This window comes from Molossus molossus, unplaced genomic scaffold (genome assembly GCF_014108415.1).
Source record: "Molossus molossus isolate mMolMol1 unplaced genomic scaffold, mMolMol1.p scaffold_m16_p_6, whole genome shotgun sequence".
NCBI classification, from domain to species: domain Eukaryota; kingdom Metazoa; phylum Chordata; class Mammalia; order Chiroptera; family Molossidae; genus Molossus; species Molossus molossus.
In genome coordinates, this window is record NW_023425399.1 from 53,003,294 (window position 1) to 53,027,292 (window position 23,999).

The 23,999-nt window shown below is 41.9% G+C and overlaps 1 protein-coding gene and 1 pseudogene across 3 annotated transcripts in view; one reads left to right on the forward strand and one right to left on the reverse strand.

Annotated features, from left to right (window-relative positions):
- RAB7A (RAB7A, member RAS oncogene family) overlaps window positions 1–23,999 on the reverse strand; it is a 90,178-nt gene that overhangs the window by 42,027 nt on the left and 24,152 nt on the right. The window contains exons 1-2 of one of the 3 annotated variants that reach the window (XM_036244043.1): window positions 4,329–4,343; window positions 2,053–2,749 (exon numbers count right to left, since the gene is read on the reverse strand). The exons of the other annotated variants lie outside the window; for them this stretch is intronic. The gene's annotated coding sequence lies outside the window, so the exon portion shown is untranslated. Of the gene's footprint in view, window positions 1–2,052; window positions 2,750–4,328; window positions 4,344–23,999 lie in introns of those variants that run through there. 3 annotated transcript variants of the gene reach the window in all.
- LOC118619203 lies at window positions 1,402–2,869 on the forward strand (annotated as a pseudogene).

The window sequence follows — 23,999 nt, forward strand, 5'->3', positions numbered from 1 at the left end:
AATACACTGAAACAAACACAGGGAGGCAGCCAAAATGAGGAGACAAAGAAACAGGTCCCAAATGAAAGAACAGAACAAAACCCCAAGAAAAGAACTAAGCGAAATGGAGATAAGCAACCTAACAGATACTGAGTTCAAATACTGCTTATAAGGATGCTCAATGAACTTAGTGAGAACGTCAGTGAACTTAGGGAGGGCCTCAAGAGCATAAAAAAGGACCAGTTAGAAATCATGGATACACAGTTAGAATTGAAGGAGGCCTTAACTGAAATAAAGAATAATTTACACAGCTTCAATAGTAGAGTACGTAAATCCAAGGAGCAAACCATCAATTTGGAATATAAGGAAGCAAAAAAATGCCCAATCAGAACAGCAAAAAGAAAAAGGAATCCAAAAAAATGAGGATAGTGTAAGGAGCCTCTGGGACAACTTCAAGCGTGCCAACATTCGCATCTTGGGGGTGCCAGAAGGAGAAGAGCGAGAACTAGAAATCCAAAGCCTGTTTGAAATAATAATGGCAGAAAACTTTCCTAACTTGGTGAAGGAAACAGACATACAAGTCCAGGAAGCACAGAGAGTCCCAAACAAGATGAACCCCAAGAGGCACACACCAAGACACATCATCAAAAAGCAAAAGGTTCAAGACAAAGAGAGAATCTTAAAAGCAGCAAAAGAAAGGCAGGTAGTTACCTACAAGGGAGTTCCCATTAGGCTGTCAGCTGATTTCTCAAAAGAAACTTTGCAGGCCAGAAGGGAGTGGCAAGAAATATTCAGAGTGATGAAAAGCAAGAACCTACAACCAAAATTACTCTATCCTGCAAAGCTGTCATTTAGAATTGATGGACATATAAAAACTTTCTCCGACAAGAAAAAGTTAAAGGAGTTCATCACTACCAAACCGTTATTATATGAAATGATGAAGGGTCTTTTTGAAGAAAAAGATAAAATGTATGAACAAACAAAATGGCAATGAATACATATCTATCAACAATGGAATCTACAAACAAAATGAACAGGTAGAACAGAAACGTTCTCATAGATACAGAGAACATTTTGTTGGTTGCCAGTTGGGAAGGGGGTTGGGGGAATGGGTGAAAAAGGTGAAGGGATTAAAAAGTACAAATTCATTGCTAGACTGACAAACCTCAAAGGGAAAGGGGTGGGAAGAAATAAACCAAAGAACTTATATGCATAACCAATGGACACAGACTATAGTGTGGGAAAAGGTGGGAGGGGGGCGGGAGTGGGGAGGAGGGGGTCAATGGCGGAAAAATGTGGAACATCCAAATACATTTTACATCCAACAATAAAGATTAAAAAAAAAAAAAATGTATGTGTTTTATTTGGTTAATGCCCAAAATATCTTTAAATAGTAAATGTATAATTGAGTGGAGGGCAGACATGGACCAAAATACAGATGTCAAAGAATCTGAGTAAGGGGCAGAGGACCTAAATAGATACCTCTCCAAAAAGGACATACAAATGGCCAAGAGACATATGAAGAAATGTTCAACATCACTAATTATCAGAGAGATGCAAATTAAAACAACTGTGAGGTATCACCTCACACCTGTCAGAATGGCCGCCATCAACAAATCATCAAACAACCAGTGTTGGTGAGGGTGTGGAGAAAAGGGGACTCTAGTACACTGCTGGTGGGAATGAAGATTGGTGCAGCCACTATGGAAAACAATATGGTGTTACTTCAAAATATTAAACAATGAACTTCCATTTGACCCAGTGATCCCATTTCTAGAAATATATCCTAAGAAACCTGAAACACCAATCAGAAAGAATATATGTACCCCTATGTTCACAGCAGCACTATTTACAATAGCTAAGATCTAGAAAGAACCCGAATGTCCATAAGTAGATGAGTGGATAAAAAAGCTGTAGCTCATGGACATAACGAAGTACTATGCAGCTGTAATAAAGAAAGATCTCTTATCCTTTGAGATGGCATGGAAGGACCTGGAGAGTATTATGCTAAGCAAAACAAGCCAAGCAGAGGACAACCTGCTCATCATCCTGCTCATCAGGCTGGACTCTCACCTGCACATGCCCATGTACTTCTTCCTCAGACACTTGGCCTTCTCTGACATCTGTCTTTCATCTGTCACAGTCCCAAAGATGCTCGTGAACATGCAGACTCGGTGACAATCTCCTATATGGGATGCATTTTTCAGATGTATTTTTTCATATTTTTTGCTGCTCTTGACAATTTCCTTCTGGCAGTGATGGCATATGACAGGTACGTGGCCATCTGTCATCCTCTGCACTACACCACCATCGTGTGGGAGGGGCTGTGCACACTGCTCGTGTGTGGCTCCTGGATTCTCACCCGTGTCCGTGATTTGTTGCACACCCTCCTCTTGGTCCAACTGTCCTTCTGTGCTGACATCACCATCAACCACTTCTGTGATTTCACCGCACTACTGAAGCTGAGCTGCTCAGACATCTCTCTCAATATGCTTGTGATCTTTACAGAGGGAGGATTTCTTTACCGTCTGCCTTTGAGTATTGTTTTGGCTCATATATCCATATAGGGACCATCATCCTGAGGGTGCCCTCCACTAACAGAATCGTTCAAGTCTTTTCTACCTGTGGCTCCCACCTCTTTGTAGTGTCTTTATACTATGGAACACTTGCAGGTGTTTACTTTTTTTCCTCATCGTGGGATTCCAAAGACATAATTGCTTCGGTCTTGTATGCAATAGTTACCCCCATGCTGAACCCTTTCATCTACAGCCTGAGGAACAGAGATATAAAACAGGCCTTAGAAATGTGTGTCAATAGGGTTAATTTCTTTAGGCGGCAAACACAAAATCCTCCTGTTGCAGTCAGGAGCACAGTGAGATATGTCTCCTAAAATTACCTTAAAGTTGACATCTCCATTAACTTTCATAGAATATCCTATATGTTGTCATGTATAAGTGTTGTTATAAGTACTCTAGGTCACATTTGCTACCTGGATTGGTAATAATTTTTTATTCCTAATTGATATTTTTCACTTGTCTATCATCTCTTATAAGATATGTACAAAATCTTATGCAAAACATGTTGCACAATTATATATAAAAAAAACAACAACAAGCCAAGCAGAGAAAGACAAATATCACATGATCTCACTTATTTGTGGAATATAATGAACTAAACAAACTGATGAACAAAACTGACCCAGAGACACAGAGGTGGGGTAGACTGTCATGCCTCAGAGGAGGGCGGGCTTATAGGGAAGAGATAAACCACAGAACTTATATGCATGTATGCATAAACAATGGACATAGACAACAAAGCTGGAAATAGGGCGGGGGGGTGGGTAGGAGGGTGTCAATGGGGGAAAAAGGAGAAACATCTGTAACAAAAACAAATTAATAATAAAAAAAGAAAAAGAAGTAAGTCAAGAAAGGGAAAATATGGGTGAAAGCCTTGAAGAGGCAATTCATGACTGATGGGGGTACTAAACCCTGTAAACTTTTATCACTTTAGTAATTAAAGAAATTCTTATTAACCATGAGAAAAAAAAAAAAAAAGAATCTGAGTAAGAATTACCTTTCACAGTAGGGAAAAAAATAAATAGAAATTTAAAAAGCAGCAAAGAGAAACATAGTGGGTAATCCAATTAATGGTGAGGTCAGATGTAGAACAGAATCAAAGAAACTTAATCAACAATAGATCCTTAGAAGTCACTTAATATTAACTCTTTATTAGGAGAGATATTTCTTCTACAACACTGATACATTACCCACTTTCAGTATGAATAGTTACAGTTATAATGAACTACCTTTTGTGCAGTGTTCCATTTTCAGAAGCTGCAAAATGATTTAGAGACATCCAGTCTCTACATCCCCAATCCAAACATGTTTGATTTTCACAACTCTTCTTCATGCAACATGGCTTCTAGATCCCTTAACTTTCTGGTTGCCCATCTCTAACTGGGTTAGATTCAGTATGCTTCTTAAAATGTCTGCATCTTTGTATGAGTATCATCCATTACTAAAACATAATGATGCCATAAGAATGTCACCCAAGGACAAAAAAGGACTGAGGATTTTATTTATTTATTTTTTAAATTAATTTATTTATTCATTTTTGTTACAGATGTTTCTCCTTTTTCCCCCACTGATTCCCCCCTTCTCCTCCATCCCCGCCCTGTCCCCAGCTTTGTTGTCCATGTCCACTATTCATGCATACATGCATGTAAGTTCTGTGGTTTATCTCTCCCCTACCACCCCCTCTTCTGGGGATTGTCAGTTTGTACCCCACTTCCACATCTCTGGGACTACCCCATTCCTGACTAAGGATTTTACAAACCCCTAAAAACTTACTCAGCTTTGAAGTTCTGAACTGCACTCATAAGTACCATTAGCAGTCAAACTGGTGCCGTAGGTAAACGAGGCATCACCTCCTCCTGCAACCACATCAAAATTACAACTAAACTACAACACAAACATCATTCAGAACTGCCTGAAATCAAGCTGAATAGAAGTCCTACAACTACGAAATTAAAGAAGCCACGCCCTGGCCGGTTTTGCTCAAAGGTTAGAGCGTCAGTCTGTGGTCCAGAGAGACCTGGGTTCGGTTACTGCTAAGGGTGCGTACCTCAGTTGCGGTTTGTCCCCGACCCTGGTTGGGTCGTGCGGATGGCGACCACTTGATGTGTCCCTTTCACGTCGATGTTTCTCTCTGTCTCTCTCCCTCCCACTCTATCTGAACAAGATATCAAAAAATGTCCTCAGGTGAGGATAAAAAAAAAAAAAAAAAAAGGAAGAAGCCACATCAAGACTGGCAGAAGGAGCAGAGGTGCAGAGGGGCTGGTCCTACACCCATGTGTGGTGGATAAAGATCAGGAGGACACCTCAGCTGGAAGGTCCTCCCTGAGGAGTGAGGGGTCCCCTCCCACACAAAGCGCCCAGCTCAGGGTTCCAATGCCAGGAAGAAAAGTCCCCATAACTCCTAGCTGGAAATACCAGCGGGAACTGAGGCAGAGGGGGACTGCGGCTGCAGGAACCTCAGGCAGATCCTCTTAAAGGGCCTGTGCACGGACTTACTTGACTTCCTCTCTCTGAGCTTGGAGGGGAGACAGCTTAAGGGGCCCCAGAGACAAACAGGGAAGAACAGTGCTGTTTGGCCTTGGGACGAGGGCTAGAGCGGCAGCTTTCTCCTCGACAGAGGTGCTGGCAGAAGATGATGTTCCTTTGGTGAGCCCGGACCCAGACAGCCGCCATATCTGGAACTCCAGCAACCTGGCTCACACTGTTTGCCCTGCCCTGGTGATTCTTTAAGGCCCCGCCCCATTCAACTTTCGGGGCCTACCCAAGTGGTCTCCAAAGGCTTTACCATAGGATTGGCCTGTCTTAGATACTGCTTCAAATTTTCCTAAAATCTCTCAAGCAGCATCTGGTCTCAGCGAGCCCCATACCTCTCGTTAAGTGGCCCCAAAGCCTGGCACTAGAAGCAGCCAGCCTTGGTTCACAACTTGGCTTTTCCTGGACACCTCCCAGCCCAGCACAAGAAGCAGCCATCTGCAGAGTTCACTGTAGCTTACATCGTGTGGTCCTGGATAGAACACAGCAGTGGCGAACTTTGCCTCAGAGCCAGCACACCCAGTGGACAGCTTCTGACCACATTGAAACACCACCACCCAACCACCTCCACAAGTGGCACACTCAATGAGTGGACTCAGTGGGTACCAGAGCCCTGATGAAGTAAGTCTTGTTCTGTGTGGTGGGCCCCTACACAGCTGATCCTCCAAGGCAGTTGGAGACTAGTGGCTAGTGGGCACAGCCAGTCCTTGCAGCTGATCACCGCGAGTAAATCTCTTCTATTGACGTGCCAACAGCAATCAAGACTCAATTACTTTTTTTTTTTTTTTTTTTTTTGGTATGTGCCCCTACGGAAACTGAACCCAGGACTCTCTGGTCCGCAGGCCAATGCTCCAACCGTTGAGCCAAACTGGCCAGGGCAAGACTCAATTACAACAGGAGGGTGTACAGTCCACACAAGGGGTGCACCTTGAGGGCCAAGCTGGGTTTATCAGGAAGACTGTGCCACTGGATCCTATAGGACTGTGCCTATAAGACTGTGCCACTGGATCCTATAGGACACCTACAATAGGCCACTCTACAAAACCTAGGAGACACAGCAACTCTACCTAATACATAGAAACAACCACAGGGAAGCAGCCAAACTGAGGAGACAAAGAAACATCCCAAATGAAAGAAAAGGACAAAACTCCAGGAAAATAACTAAACAAAATGGAGATAAGCAATCAATCAGATGCAGAGTTCAAAACACAGATTATAAGGTTGCTCAAGGAACTTGGTGAGACATTCAAGGGACTTAGTGAGACCTCCAAGGAACTTAGTGAGAACATCAACAACATCAAAAAAGACCAGTAAAGTCAAAGCATGAAGTGGCGAGGGACAAATGTATATAAATAAAGAATCCTACTTGCGGAAATTAATGTATCGCAGCAGAGCCTGAAACTGATTAACCACAATTAAACGAGGGCTGACTGTAACTGAAATAAAGAATAATCTACAAAGAATCAATAGCAGAGTAGGTGAAGCCAAGAAGCAAACCATCGATTTGGAATATAGGGAAGGAGAAAATACCCAATCAGAACAGCAAAAAAAAAAAATCCAAAAAAATGAGGATAGTGTAAGGAGCCGCTGGGACAACTTCAAGCGTGCCAACATTTGCATCATAGGGGTGCCAGAAAGTAAAGAGAGCGAGCAAGAAACTGAAAACCTATTTGAAACAATAATGACAGAAAACTTCCCTAACTTGGTGAAGGAAACAGACATACAAGTCCAGGAAGCACAGAGCGTCCCAAACAAATTGAACCCAAAGAGGTTCACACCAAGACACATCATCATTGAAGTGCCAAAGGTTAAATACAAAGAAAATCTTAAAAGCAGCAAGAGAAAAGCAGTTAGTTACCTACAAAGGAGCGCCCATAATACTGTCAGCTGATTTCTCAAAAGAAACTTTGCAGGCCAGAAAGGAGTGGCAAGAGATATTCAAGGTGATGAAAAGCAATGACCTACATATAACCAAGATTACTTTATCCTGCAAAGCTATCATTTAGAATCAATGGACATGTAGTTTCCCAGACAACAAAAAGCTAAAGGAGTTCACCACCACCAAACCATTATTATATGAAATGTTTAAGGATCTTCTTGAAGAACAAAAATATGAACAATAAAATGGCAATTAATACATATCTATCAACAACTGAATCTACAAACAAAATGAGCAAGCAGAACAGAAACAGACTCATAGATACTGAAAACTTTTTGTTGCTTGCCAGATGGGTGGGGGATGGGGAGATAGGTAAAAAAGATGAAGGAATTAAGAACAAATTGGTTAGACTGATGAACCTCGAAGGGAAGGGGAGAGGGAGGAGGGGATGAGATAAACCAAACAAATTCTAAGCATATATGAATAACCAATGGACACCAATAATAGTGTGGGGAAGGTGGGGGCAAGATTGGGAAGGAGGGGGTCAGTGGGGAAAAAGGGGGGACATCTGTAATATATTCAACAATAAAGATGAGTTAAAATGGTAAAAAAATAATAAAAATTGTTCAGGAACTGTACTGACATTAGTTTAAGCTTCTCTGTATGCCAACCCTTGATTAGTCTAGATCATGCATTCCCAAAGGGGATGAAATTAACAATGGTTGAAGGCTCTGTAAGAGCCACCGTATATAAGCAAATATACACAGTGTATCTGTGGTATTAAATTTCATTGAGGCCCTGGCCGGTTTGGCTCAGTGGTTAGAGTGTCGACCTGTGGACCTGAGAGTCCCGGGTTCGGTTCCTACTAAGGGCATGTACCTCAGTTGCAGTTTGTCCCTGCCCAGATTGGGGTCGTGTGGGTGGCAACCACTCGATGTGTCTCTCTCACATCGATGTTTCTCTCTCTCTCTCTCCCCCCTCTCTCCCTCCCACTCTATCTAAAGATAAATGTAAAAATGTCCTTGAGTGAGGATAAAAAAAAAAAAAAAGTTTCATTGAGGCAGGAAAGACAAGGGAGAAAAATCTAAAAAGGCCCAGGGGGCAGAAGGGAGATACCATAATGAAAAATGGTTGTGTGAAAGAAATGCTGGTCTGAATCTGTGCTGACCTATACGGTAGTTATTAGCCACAGCTGTCTATTTATTTATTTATTTATTTATTTAATCCTCACCCGAGGATATTTTCTGTTTATCTTCAGATAGAGTGAGAGGGAGGGAGAGAGAGTGAGAGAGAGAGAGAAACATCAACATGAGAGGGACACATGGACTAGTTGCCTCCCACATGACCCCGACCAGGGTCAGGGGTGAACCAAAACTGAAGTATGTGCCCTTGACTGAAATCAAACCCACCACTCATTGGTCTGCAGGCCGATGTGCACAGTGCAGATACAGAACATTTCCATCCTCACAGAAAGTTTTATTGTATAGTGCTAGTCTAAACCATTCTGAAGCATTTTACTAGGATTAATGTGTAGTCCTCAAGCATCTCAAATCCAATATATGGCCATTATTTATTTCATTACTGATTGTCTAGTCCATCTTTTTTTACTCTTGAAAACACAGTAAAGATACTGGTTCTTTAAGGGCAAACTTTAAATATTACTTAACATCTAAATTTTTCATTAGGATGCTACAGAAGAATAATGGCTGCATCATAACCACTTCAAAATATTTGTAGCCATTTGTCCTGGCCAAGAGCAGAGGTGTTCAAACTATACTAGATCCTTTGTAATCCACTGATACTAAGGTTCAGTTAACTGTTTCTTTTTTTAAAATATTTTTTATTAATTTTATTTTTTTTCAGAGAGACATAGAAACATCGATGTGAGAGAGATATATCAATTGGCTGCCTCCTGCCAGCCCCATACTGGGGATCAAGCCCACAACCCGAGCATGTGCCCTAACTGGGAATTGAACCGGGACCTCTCGGTCCATGGGATGATGTTCAATCCACTGACCGACATTGGCCAGGCAAGAAATAAAATATTTTAAGTGTAGAGACTGTAAGTTCTTTAAAAGTCAAAATTTATTAATTTATCAAATTATAAAATGACACTGAAGCACCCTACAGATTTTAATTTCTAATACATATCAAACTTTAATATCCTTCATAAACAAAAAGCTCTTTGGGATCTTCCCCTCACCCCCAAGTAAAGGGGTCTTGAAATCAAAAAGTGAGAAAATCACTGTGGCTTATCCCTAGCCACTACTGGTCCTTTTCTTGCTCTGATCTCATAAGGTGCCATTTGTGATGGAGTTACAAAAAACTCCTATGTAAGACCTTGGCTGGACTGAGTGAGGGCTTTAGTCCTTACAAACCAGGAAGGCAATTTATGGTAAACTGTCAGATTTGAACCAGTTAGCTTTTTTTTCCCCATTTTATTTTTTCTCTACTCTTAACTTTTTTTATTATTATTCCTTTCCTTTTACTTGTTTTTTTTTTTCTTTTTCTTTTTGTAGTTTAATTTTTCAACTTTTGTTTTCTCATTTATTTTCTCTAAAAAATTGTTAGTTAGCATTTTTAGTAAAGTTAGCATATTTAGTACTGTTTATATAGTTAGCATAGTTTATTACCATAGCTAGAAATCGCAGTTTGCACTGTTAGTAACATCAGTTAGTAAAGTTAGCAGGTCACCATTTTGCAGGATCTTGCAGCCATCTCTGCTGGCAAAGAGTTTCATATTGGCAATTACAAGCTTCTGAATACCATTAGCCAGGGAAACACTGTCACACAAGTTTGCCCAGTACATCATGACCAGGACAGGTGGCTGTCAAGGTCATCAAGAGTCAGCAGATCTTATCCAACTCAAAGGACTTTTGCATGAAGTCCACTGCATAATGGCCCTGAATCGCTCTAAGTTCTTTGAAGTGACTGACACTGAGGAAACATCATTTCTAATTACAAAGTACTAAAGCAGAGGAGACATATTTGATTATTTATAGGACCACAGTGGTATGACCAAAAAAGAGGCCCAAGTCAAATTCTGGCAGCTAGTATCTGCTATGTGCAGTACTGCCACCAGAAGGACACTATCCACAAAGACCTGAAGATAGAGAATGTACTTTTTGATGCTGAGATGAATATAAAAATTGCAGACTTTAGGGGAGCCAAGTGCTTCAGATCTGACATACTAACTTGGCCAAACTTCTTCACATACCCTGCTCAGGTACGCCTCTCCTCAGATCCTGCACTAAAATTTCTTGTTTTCTTATTTATTTATTTTTTTACTTTCTCGTCCTTCAGAATTTCATTATTTTAACTTCAAAACTTAATAACATATTGTTGGAGGATTGAAAAATGGTGGTGGAGTAGATGAATCTTTCTCCCACCTGCCCTCAGAATCTAATTGAAATTAGAACTAAATTAGGAAATATTCACCCTGAAATATGAGCTGAAGACTAGCAGAAGAGACTTTTAAACAAGGAAGGACAGAAACCACCTTGAGACTGGTAGGAAGGGCAGGGTCTCAAAAGGAGCTGGCCCAGCTCTCAAGAGCCGCAGGACAAGGGTGAGGAGGGTTTGCCTGGAGAGGAGAGTGGCCTGGACCCCAGGCAGGGCACAGCAGCCAGGGCAGCCTGAGCTGGCAACAGCAGCCCATGCAGCAGGGCTTCTAGTAGCTGGGAAGCTGAGCCCTCCGAAGACAGAGCCACCTTTTTTAAATGGCTGGTGCACACAATTTTTGTTCCCAGATACTCACCCTAGGTATCAGTGGGGGGAGGGTGGTGCAGTTTAGAGTCACCTGAGGAGAAACAGGGATGGAAGGAGTTGGGAAAGTTGCAAAGTGGGCCAGGATGCCTGTGCTGAGTCACCCCCTACCCCAATGTCAAAGAGTCCATTTCTCCTGAGAGACACAAGCTGCTCCCAACAGCAGAAGACTGAGGAAAGGCAAATACCCCTGCCCCAGGATGCAGCTCCCTACATCATAAGGATTGCCACTGGCTTTCACCCTTGGAATCCAGCGTGCCCAACCCTGCTTCTTGACCCCTGCTGAGGAGGGAGCAGTACTAGGGATCACTCTATTTTTGTTGTTGTTAATCCTCACCAAGGGTATTTTTCCATTGATTTTTTTGTTTGTTTGTTTTACAGAGTGTATAAGGAAATAGGAAGAGAGAGAGACAGACAGAGAGAGAAACATCTATGTGAGAGAGACACATCCATTGGTTGCTCAACGGAGGCCAGAGATTGAACCTGCAAGTCAGGTACATGCCCTTGAATGGGAATCGAACCTGCGACCCTCAGGTCAACAGGCCAATGCTCTAACTGCTGAGCCAAAGCATCCAGGGCTCTAACTCTAAATTTTTCTTTCTTTCACTTTATCTTACTCTTCTTTTTACCTTTTCATATACTTTTTTCTCTTCTATTCTTTTTTACTGTTTTCCTGTTCCTACTCTTTACTTTTTTCTCTCTCCCTTTTTTCCTTTCAGAATCTTTTTTCTTCTCCTTTTCTCTTCTAGCATACTTTTCCCTTTCCTAAGTGTCTTTCCTTTTGGGGTTGTTTTGCTGTTGTCAGTTACTTTCTATGTTTTTGTTTGTCTCCCGTTTGGGGGTTTTGTTTTGTACTGTCAGCACCTGTATAACAGCTCGCATCATGTGGTCGGGGCACAGCCTCACATTTAGCCAGTATGAGAGGAGATCCCACCCATAAACAAGACAACAATAATCAAAACCCAATGACAACAGGAGAGCCCAAATAACCAACAGTGGGTCACTCCTAGAGCATGCAGCGCAGGAGTACCAGGAGACTACACCACTGGGTCCCATAGGATGTTTATTAAAAAGTGTCACCCCACAAAGACTGGGAGCCATAGCAGGTATATCTAATATATCTAATATATAGCGAGGCCCCTGTGCAAGGATAACATGCAAATTTGTGAACCATTCCATTTTTAAAATTTTTTTTCTTAATTAATTTTTTAGAGAGAGAGGAAGTGAGAGGGAGAGAGAGATAGAAACATTGATGAGAAAGAACATCGAATGGCCGCCTCCTGCATGCCCCCCACAGGAGATCAGGCCCACAACCTGGGTATGTGTCCTGACTGGAAATCGTACTGGCGACCTCTTAGGGCATGAGTCAATGCTTAACCACTGAGCCACACTGGCCGAACACATTCCTATTTTTTTTTATTTTATTTTGCACAGATAGAGTGGGAGGGAGAGAGAGGAAGAGAGAGAGAGAAACATCGACGTGAAAGGGTCACATCGAGTGTCTGCCACCCGCACAACCAACCAGGGCCGGGGACAAACTGCAACCGAGGCACGTGCCCCTAGCGGGAACCGAACCCGGGTCTCTCCGGACCGCAGGCCAACGCTCCAACCGCTGAGCCAAACCGGGCAGGGCCATTCCTATTTTTTAAACAAACAAACAAAAAATAATGACAGAGCCCTGGCCAGTGTGGTTCAGTGGTTAGAGTGTCAGCACACAGATCAGAGAGTCCCAGGTTTGGTTCCCGCTAAGGGCATGTACCTCGGTTGCAGTTTGTCCCCACCCCAGTTGGGGTCATGTGGGTGGCAACCACTCATTGTGTCTCTCTCATGTCGATGTTTCTCTCTCTCTGTTCCTCTCTCTCTCCCGCTCTATCTGAAGATAAATGCAAAAATTACCTCAGTGAGAATAAAAAATAAATAAATGAAAGAATAAAAATAAGAACCTGAGACTTCCGGTCAAGATGGCGGCGTAGGTAAATGCGGTATCGCGTTCTCCCACAACCACATCAAAGTTACAACTAAACGACAGAACAACCATCATTCAAAACCGCCTGAAATCAAGCTGAATGGAAGTCATACAACTACGGAATTAAAAAAAAAAAAAAGCAGCTACATCCAGACTGGTAGGAGGGGTAGCGGGGTAGCGGTGTGGCGGCGCGACGGGCTGGTCCCACACCCAAGTGTGGCGGATAAAAATCAGGAGGCTCCCGCGGCTGGGAAGGTCCTTCCTGACGACTGAGGGGTCCCCGTCCCACACCAGGTGCCCCGTTCAGGGTTCCAGTGCCAGGAAGAGAAGTCCCCATAACTTCTGGCTGGAAAAACCAGCGGACACTGAGGCTCAGGGAGGATGAAGCGGCTGGAGCCCCAGGCAGCTCCCTAAAGGGCCCGCGCACGAACTTATCGGACTCTCTCCCTCTAAGCTCGGAGGGGAGGCAGCTCGAGGGGCGCCAGAGACACACAGGGAAGAACTGAGCTGTTTGGCACTGGAGCGAGGACTGGAGAGGGGGCTTCCTCGGGGACAAACGTGCTGTCAGAGGCCTTTGTTCCTTTGGTGAGCCCTTCTGGGGGCGGCAGACAGTTGCCATATCTGGGACTCCAGCAACCTGGCTCACAATGGTAGGCCCGCCCTGCTGACTCCCTGAGGCCCCGCCCCACCCCACACAACTTTCAAGCCCACCCAAGCTGTTGCCACTTGCTTAACCATAGGATTGGCCTGTCTTGGATCCTGCTTCAGGTTTCTCCTAAATTCTTTCAAACGAGCAGCATCTGGTCTCAGCGAGCCCCATACCTCTCATTAAGTAATACACTGAAACAAACACAGGGAGGCAGCCAAAATGAGGAGACAAAGAAACAGGTCCCAAATGAAAGAACAGAACAAAACCCCAAGAAAAGAACTAAGCGAAATGGAGATAAGCAACCTAACAGATACTGAGTTCAAAATACTGCTTATAAGGATGCTCAATGAACTTAGTGAGAACGTCAGTGAACTTAGGGAGGGCCTCAAGAGCATAAAAAAGGACCAGTTAGAAATCATGGATACACAGTTAGAATTGAAGGAGGCATTAACTGAAATAAAGAATAATTTACACAGCTTCAATAATAGAGCATGTAAATCCAAGGAGCAAACCATCGATTTGGAATATAAAGAAGCAAAAAATGCCCAATCAGAACAGCAAAAAGAAAAAAGAATCCAAAAAAATGAGGATAGTGTAAGGAGCCTCTGGGACAACTTCAAGCGTGCCAACATTCACATCTTGGGGGTGCCAGAAGGAGAGGAGAGAGAACAAGAAATCGAAAACCTGTTTGAAACAATAATGGCAGAAAACTTTCCTAACTTGGTGAAGGAAACAGACATACAAGTCCAGGAAGCACAGAGAGTCCCAAACAAGATGAACCCCAAGAGGCACACACCAAGACACATCATCATCAAAATGCAAAAGGTTCGAGACAAAGAGATAATCTTAAAAGCAGCAAGAGAAAGGCATCTAGTTACCTACAAGGGAGTACCCATTAGGCTGTCAGCTGATTTCTCAAAAGAAACTTTGCAGGCCAGAAGGGAGTGGCAAGAAATATTCAGAGTGATGAAAACCAAGAACCTACAACCAAAATTACTCTATCCTGCAAAGCTGTCATTTAGAATTGATGGACATATAAAAACTTTCTCCGACAAGAAAAAGTTAAAGGAGTTCATCACTACCAAACCGTTATTATATGAAATGATGAAGGGTCTTTTTGAAGAAAAAGATAAAATGTATGAACAAACAAAATGGCAATGAATACATATCTATCAACAATGGAATCTACAAACAAAATGAACAGGAAGAACAGAAACATTCTCATAGATACAGAGAACATTTTGTTGGTTGCCAGTTGGGAAGGGGGTTGGGGGAATGGGTGAAAAAGGTGAAGGGATTAAGAAGCACAAATTCATTGCTAGACTGACAAACCTCAAAGGGAAAGGGGTGGGGGTGGGGGGGAAGAAATAAACCAAAGAACTTATATGCATAACCAATGGACACAGACAATAGTGTGGGAAAAGGTGGGAGGGGGGCGGGAGTGGGTCAATGGGGGAAAAATGTGGAACATTTGTAATACATTTTACATCCAACAATAAAGATTTGAAAAAAAAATAATAAGAAGAACGAACCTGAGACCCCCCCACTCCTCAGGGACTGCTAATTGGTGCTTGTTGAGAGCTAGACCTGTCCATTTGCAAACACATCACTCACTTCATGAAGCACTTTCCCATCCAATCAAGTTCTAGGGGTCCAAAACAGTTGACAATAATCACTCCTTCCAGCGCAGTGGTTGACTTAGCAGATGAATTGACCATTAAAGCTTGTGATCCATCATTTTGCATGACATCACTGTGGTCTAATGTCTTATTTTAAATACCAGTGACCGACCTAGTCCAATTTTTAGATATTGATCAAACTCATTCAAGCCACTGAAGTGCTAATTCTCTCAAAAGAAAATGCCAGATATGTGCATATTCTTAGAACATAAGGTGTGATTTGTTTTCCAGTTTTTGTAAAGGATCAGAAAAAGTCACTCCTTCCTGAAATGTAACTCCCTTAAATCTCTTGTGATCACAGAAGACTACCACAGGAAAGGATTCAACATGTGGCAAAAGACAAAGATAATCTAATCTAATTTAGCACAGACCCAAAACATCAAACTAGTGGCTCCTGGTTTTAAGTGCTGTAAAGTAAAATGTAGTATTAACAGGTGACTGAGCCTGTGCAGTGTGGCTCAGTAGACTGAGCGTCGTCCTATGGACTGAAGAGATCCTGGTTCAATTCCCGGTCAAGGCACATGCTAGGGTTGCAGGCTCAATCCCCATTTGGGGACATGCAAGACAAATCCAATCAATGTTTCTCTCTCACACTGATGCTTCTCTCTCTCTCTCTCTCTCTCTCTCTCTCTCTCCCTCTCTCTCTCTCTCCCCCGCCCCCCTCTCTAAAAAATCAATTAAAAAAAAAAGTGGTGGTTGACAAGGAGCATGATATAGAATTTACTTCGAGTCTTCATTCTGGGGCTGTGGCTAGGTACTCAGCTGGTTATAGAGATGTCTGTCCCCACATGCCAAGGTTGTAGGTTCAATCCTTGGGGTCAGGGCACATAGAAGAACCAATCAATGAATGCATAAATACATAAAACAACAAATTGATATCTCTTTCTCTAAATCAATAAATAAAAAATTTTAGAGGGGGTATCAACAGGGGAAAAGAGGGAGAACATCAGTTATACTTGCAACAATAAAGTTTTTGTTTTTTTTTTAACTGCAGAAGCTTTTTAGTTTGATGAAGTCCTATGTGTTCATTTTTTCCTTTGTTTCTGATGTATCAGTGAAAATTCTGCTGCGTATGATGTCTGAAATTTTGTTGCCTACATTTTCTTCTAGGATTTTTATGGATTCACGAGTCACATTTAAGTCTTTTATCCATTTTGAGTTTATTCTGGTGTATGGTGTAAGTTGATGGTCTAGTTTCATTTTTTTGCATGTAGCTGTCCAATTTTCCCAACACCATTTATTAAAGAGGCTGTCTTTACTCCATTGTATGCTCTTGCCACCTTTGTCAAGTATTCATTGAGCATTATGTCTTGGGTCAATTTCCGGGTTCTCTTCTATCTTTATTGATTTTTAGAGAGAGAGGAAGGGAGAGGGAGAGACAGAAACATCATGAGAACATCAATTGGCCACTTGCTGCATGCACCTGACTTGGGATCTGGCCCACAACCTGGGCATGGCAACCTCTTGGTGCATGGGTCGATGCTCAAATACTGAGCCACACCAGCTGGGCACAACAATAAAGTTTTAAAAAAATATTTAAAAAGTCTTTATTCTGGGAACAACTGCCCAGTGCTCTGAAGCCACAGCTGGAGTTAATACTTGTAACTCTACGCCCAGCATACATTAGGAACTTGAATATTTCCTAAAATATTCAGATTCCTTTGTCTTGATAAAAACATCTTAAGGGAGCATACCTGGGAAAGAATACAAACAATATTCCATGCAAGGAAAGTAATTAGCTCTCACTCTTGAAATGTTCTCTCTCTGAAACATACCGTTTTTAAGGTAATGAATTTTTACCAGTACAGTAAGCCCGGAGTCGCAATACAGTCAGCCTTCGTTTATCGCGGCTAATCAGTTCCAGACTTAACTGCAATAAATGAATTTCCGCGAAGTAAGATTCTTTATTTACATAGTCGTCCCTCACCACTTCGCCCTTTGACTTTCGCGACTTCACTCTGAAGTGCCAAGTGCAAGGGACGACTGTATTTGGGAAAGTGATATTCAAACAGTCAGCAATTTTCACCAAACAAGTTCTTCCAACAAAAACAAATTACATCAACAGCCTACCAGTCAGTGGCCATGACTATGACTTAATCATTGGTTAAGTAGCAAGGAGGGACACAGAACTTCTATATTGCCAGAAATTGATACAAACTGGGGTACCATATCATGCCAGAACTGCTCAGGCATCTTTGTTTAATGCTTTTGTTCAGGAGTCACCCTGCTTCCTCTTTCACCAACTCTGCTGAGATTGTCCAAGCCCACCCTGCAAAGCCTGTCGAATATGAGGCCTCCTTGGCTTTTATAGCCACAGCCATCATATCATCTTAGACCATGCTTGCATGCATCATACCACTCTGTTTTGGTTGTAAATTCTTTTACCAGAATAATCCTCCACATATTTTCTTGTCATTCCCTTTCAAATATGTAAATATAAACTGATTATCAAGACAAAATGTTCATGTGAAAATGAGAGTATGACAAAACTGCTTTCAGCCACATCGTACCTGGGCACTTAAATAACAACATACCTGAAAAAATGCAAAGCCTGCTACCCTTGAAATTACCTGAGTAGTGCTGTACAAAATGCTAGCTTTCTGCCATGGCCAGCTTTTTGCTCAGCGATTAGAGCGTTGGCCTGCAGTCCATAGAGACCCAGGTTCGGTTCCCACTAAGGGTGCGTACCTCGGTTGCAGTTTGTCCCTGGCCCTGGTTGGTTGTACGGGTGGCAGCCACTCGATGTGTCCCTTTCACATCAATGTTTCTCTCTTCCTCTCTCTCCCTCCCACTCTATCTGAACAAAAAATGGAAAAATGTCCTTGGGTGAGGATAAAAAATGCTAGCTTTCTTACTGTACTGAGTCCCAATTATTCCCTCTCATTTTTAAGGCCTACCACCATCTCAAATCAATCACTACCAAAAAGACTGCCTGCAGTGGGGGCCCCGCAGCCCTGCTGGCCGGCTGTCCATGAGCTGGTTAGAGGGTGACTCTGAGGTCTTAGGAGGGCTGTGAGTTGAGTCACTCTGGGTCGTCGCTGGGCACCGGGGCTGCGGCCAAGCCCATAACTTGGTTCTTTTTGGGCAAGCTGCAACCAGCACCTTCTGTGCCCACCACCCAGCTGTTCTGAGCAGCCCACAGCCAATCCTCTCTCTCCGAGAGCCCCGCTGCCTAGCTTTTCCTTTGCATTGTGAATCTCCAAATGAACTGGCAGCTTCCAGAGCCTGTCTGCTACTGCTTGTTCCGAGAGCAAGGGGGGGCGTTGTTAGCGACCGCAGAGTCATTCCTCCAGGAGATGAATCTACCTTTCTATACCCATGCTCCTGGTTGCTAATGTGCTGTCTTCCGTGCCTGAAATCATTGTGGAAGATGGGAATGTCTTTTTTTCCTCATTTTATGAAAGGAATCCTAAATCTTGTTCTGATTTCTTTATTAATTTTGCACAGTTTAAATAAAGGAGAGAAAGCAGAAAAAACAAGACTGCCTGCTTCCAGGTTCAGCCACGTTAATACATTTGGAAGGTGATGGGTCTACTTCTCTCCCCTTGATGCACCTCTTTCAGCCAAGAAAACTCAATTAAGGGTAACAATGCCCTTATTTCAAAATATATATTCATACCAGGCAGACTTACATGTATTACTAGTGAACATTTTAAAATGTTATATTTTTAAAAAGTAGAATATAGAACAAGTTATGCTCTCATTTGTGTTTATTAGGTTGAATCCTATGAAAATTTTCATAGGTCAAAACCAAGCAATTTTATAGGGTTCACTATCATCTCTAGATGGAAGAGACTGAAGTGGGACAAAGACCTGTTTTCAAGATTTCCTTTTGTACAACTGGATTTATCAAGTACATCATTACCTATTTACATACAAAAATGAACACCTGTCCAGAAGTCCACTATCAAATTTTCTTTCCCCTTTTATAGGCAGATCTTCACATGTCACAGTGCCAAAAAGAAAAATTCTTCCAGGACAGTAACTATCTTACTTCTTTGGCATTTCCCTAGCATGGCATCCAGCAAAATGCATCCTTTGGGTGCCTGAATGGTTAACTGACCACACTTCTTCATCCCCTGTATCACCAGACATACAAAACTTGCTGCTCTATACCAAAGCAGTGTGAAGCAGAAAAACCAATTCACTTCTCAGATTCTGACATGCATTGTTTGATTTAGCTTGTGACCAACCACAGATGAAGTTATTCATTAACTGTGTATACCATCTGTCCATGGAGGGGCTACATTACAGGACTGGCCAACATGAGCTCCTTCTCATCTCCCCCTACTCCCAAGGGAAGTCTTTTTTTTTTGGAACGTGCCCCTAGCGGAAACCGAACCCAGGACTCTCTGGTCTGCAAGCCAACGCTCCAGCCGCTGAGCCAAACCAGCTAGGGCTAAGGGAAGTCCTTTTAATACTGCCTCACTTTTCTTCTGGGCTATCAGAACCTGGCCACAAGGTTCCACCATTCACACAGACTGTGGATGCTCCAGACAACTTTATAGGTTCACAGAACAGTAAGCCACAGAAGAGTACCACTTGGCAGCAGCAGCTGGTGAGTCAGATTTCATACAACAAAATGCAGAAATGATTAACTACACCTTCATAAGATAACAAGAGGAAAAAAGGAAAAATTGGCTGACCCAGTGTACTTTATTCCTGTCTAAAGGGAAGTCATTTATCCCAATTCAGGTTGCTAACCTTCCTTCAAAAGCCATGAAAATAAAGACTGGCTAAATTGTCTACACTTCATCTGCAGAAATTAATTAACCCTTCATTGTTTGTTTCAATTAATTAATAAAGAAACATTTTTAATGCATGCCTAGTCTGGGACATTCCTATGGGCTCTATTAATAATCCTCCACCAGGAATAACACCTAATTTGTCAAAGTTAGACAAGAACAGTTAACAGAAAAAAATCTGTCTAGAGGCCCAGCCGGTTTGGCTCACTGGTTGAGTGTCGACCATGCACTAAGGTTGCTGGTTCAATTCCCAGTCAGGGCACATGCCCAGGTTGTGGGCCCAATACCCCATAGGGGTGGTGCAGGAAGTGACCAATCAATGTTCTCTCTCATTGATGTTTCTTTCTCTCTCTTCTTCTCCCTTTCCCTTTCTCTCTCTCTAAAATAAAGAGAAAAAAATCTGTCTAAAGTACAGATTACAAGGTAATGTATATGTTCAAATACTTCAAGAAAAGACCAAAGACAGCAAAAATGAAATTCTTTAAAAAGCTTCATGAACGTAAAATCTAACTAATACTTGTGCTTCTTCTGCGACCATGATATCCCGTGGGGTTACTGGCATTTTTCTCCTCTGTGCTCCCGTCTTGTGTAACTCTGGCATGGAATCCTGAACCTAGGTAAGTGCTGGCTTTTTCCCCTTGACACTCATATTGGAGTAACCTTCCCATGAATGTGGCGTACAAGTACCAGCATTAATTGATTAGGACTTCAGGCTGCATCTCGCCTGCGTCCCTCTTTGCACTGGGTCCCTCTGGGAGCAAGTGGAGTTTTGCATGTAAGGGGGCAGATACAGAAAACACAAGGACGAACACAGACACTACTCTCAAATTGTGAATACTCAAAAGGAAATAAACAGGTTAATGTGATGTAGGCCTTCTGAGAAATCTAAACAGATTTCAATGATTAAGGAGACACCCCTTTGAAAAGCTGAGGCAAAAACATTCCAAACCAAAGGATGATGATGGAGGAAAAGGGTGAAGACCCCTGTGGCTGGGTCTGGGAGATTAAAAGAGAGATTTAATATTCACTGAGCACCTATTATAAACTCAACACTAAATGCTATTTATGCATTACAAACATAGGTGGTGGAGGCGTTATAATCCCCAGTTAAGAAAACTGCTATGTAGGGAGGTTAAATGCCTTCAGGTTTTAAAAAGGTCACTGGATTCAGTGTGGACAATGTTTAGAAAGGAAGCCATAGTGGAGGCAGTGGAGGCGGGTTAGGTTTTTGAAGTAGGCTAACAATGATGACGGCTCAGACAAGGAAGATAACAAAGATGAAATGTGCACAGATTTAGGATATTTACAAAGTACAATCAACAGAAATTGTTACTGGATTGTTTGGGGTGAAGGAAACAAGGGATTCAAAGATGATTCCTGTGTGTGGGGGTAGAAAAATGTCAAGTAGTTGGTACTGCCAAAAAAAGAAAAAAAAATCCCAATACTTGCTTTCAACCCATTATACCACACAGTAGGATTAAAAGACATGTACCATTGCCCCACCAACCCCTAAGACCCTGGAAGTCAGGAACCAGGTTTTCTTTTTAAATTTTTATTTACTGATTTTTAGAGAGAAAGAGGAATAGGGAAGGGAGAGAATAAGGGGGAAAAGAGAGACAGATCTGTTTTTCCACTTATTTATGCATTCATTGGTTGATTCTTATATGTGCCCTGATGGGGATCAAACCTGCAACCTTGGCATATGGGGGCAACGCCCTAACTAACTGAGCTACTGGGCCAGGGCAGGAACCAGGTTTTCTGTTTCTACCCCTTCTGCCTCACATGAGGCTTCAGACATGATATATGCTCAATAAAATCTACTGACTAAATGAGCAATTATACAGTATTTGTCCCAGATACATGGAGAAGTGAGGGGAAGAGATTAAGCTTCTCTCTGCCAGGGCAACATAGAGAAGGCTTCATCTAAACTTCTTGATCAGTGAGTCTGCCAGACAAATTAAGAGTCAGAACAAGGGGTAGAAAGAGCACAAATTTACTTATTTTTTAATTTTACTTTCAATTACAGTTTATATTTGTGGACAGAAAGGGGGAGGGGCATATACTAAACCTGACAAGCTCAGGGGAGGCCTGCATGGCAGCCTTACAAACTCAAATACGAAAGTAGCCACATAGGATGGTCTGTAATTAAAAGGTCTTAAATAAAAGCAAGTCATGATAGGTAGTTATGTTCTAGGTCTCTATCTTCTCTGACAAAGGTCAACCTTTACCTAAACTAAGCCTGTCTATTGTGTTTTTTTAAACCTCACCTGAGGATAATTTTTACATTTATCTTCAGACAGAGTGGAAGGGGGTGGGGGAGAAAAACATCGATGTGAAAGACACATGGATTGGTTGCCACCCACAAGACCCCAACCAGGGCCGGGGCAAAACTGCAACCAAGGTATGTGCCCTTGACCAGAATCGAACCCAGGACTCCCTGGTCCGCAGGCGGACGGCTTTAACAGCTGAGCCAAACCTGCCAGAGCTGTCTATTGTCTTTTTGCATCTATAGGGTAACCTACCTTTGGAATGTCTGAGTAATACCTTTTTCCACACCCCTCATGGTACAATCTCCCACAAGAGCAGAAGACTAATGTGCTAGAAATATTCTATACCCACCAAAGTAAAAGTATCTGTCTCTTCATTTTACTCTTTATCTAATCCCAGAGATTTCTCTACTTAACCTTCTCCCACTTCCCTAACCAGTGAATTTCATGTAACCCTTCTTATGCCTCCTCCTTTGATTGTAATATATAAAATAGATGCAAAACTGCCATTCTCTGGAGCACTTTCAAAACTCGTTGAGATTTTGCTTTCCGGAAACTGTCATCACTTTGGCTCAAATAAACTCATAAAAATTCTTATAGGTTTGGGCGTTTCTTACATTGACACATTCAATATTATTTTGCATTAGTTTCAGATGTACAGCATAGTGGGAAAGAGCACCAAATTAATCAGAAGGAAACATGTATTTGGGCCTAACTTCAACAGAGTTCAATGCAAGATAGAAAACTGCCTAGGTTAACAATATGTATTATGAAGCAGAAGCAAATAAGACTGGTACTGTCCCAGAGACAAAGAATGGAATAAAAGAGTTTTTAAAAACAAATGTAGGTGACAATTAGTGTGAGATAAAATTCTAGTCGTAGGGAAAGGATAACAGACAATACAATAAAATACTGGGACAACTATGCATTTGGAAAAAGAATCTGTTATCACATCACACAGAAAAGAAAGTTTTTCTTGTCCTATGGATGAGAAAGGCCTAAGTATACTATGAAACCCAGAAAACAAAACAAATTCACAGCTGGGACTACAAAATAGTTTCTATACACAAAAACATCAACCAAATAAGCCAAAGGAAATAAGATAGGAACACTGACAACATAAGGGTCAATATACTTACTACATAAAAAGTTTAGGTTAAAAATCAAATCAAATCAAATCTTTGGGGGGGGGGGGGCTTTAGCGAACAAAAGTCAATTCACAAAAGAAAACTAAACGGCTAGTATTTTTTAAAAGGTTTATTTATCAAAGAAATGAAAATGTTAAATAATGAGGAATTATTTAAATTTTTCCCACTAGTTAAATGTACATGTTTTATTTTTTTATTTTTATTTTTATTTTTTTTTAATTTTTTAAATATTTTTTTATTTTTTTTTCTTTTTTTTTTTTTAATGAATTTTTATTTATTTTTTTGTTACAGATATTTTACCTTTTTACCCCATTGGCACCCCTCACCCCACCCCCCTCCACCCTGTCCCCGGCTTAGTTGTCCATGTCCATTGGTCATGCATACATGCATATAAGTTCTGTGGTTTATCTCTTCCCACCCCCCACCCCCCATCCCCTCTTCTGAGGGATGTCAGTCTGTGCCCTACTTCCATGTGTCTGGGTCTACTGTATTCCTCAGACTGTTATGTTCATTATATTCCGTATATAAGTGAGATCATGTGGTATTTGTCTTTTTCTGCTTGGCTTCTTTCACTTAGGATAATACTTTCCAGGTCCCTCCATGTCGTCTCAAAGGATAAGAGATCTTTCTTTCTTACCGCTGCATAGTACTCCATTGTGTATATGTACCACAGCTTTTTTATCCATTCGTCTACTGGTGGACACTTGGGCTGTTTCCAGATCTTAGCTATTGTAAATAGTGCTGCTATGAACATGGGGGTACATATATTCTTCCTGATTGGTGTTTCAGGCTTCTTAGGGTATATTCCCAGCAG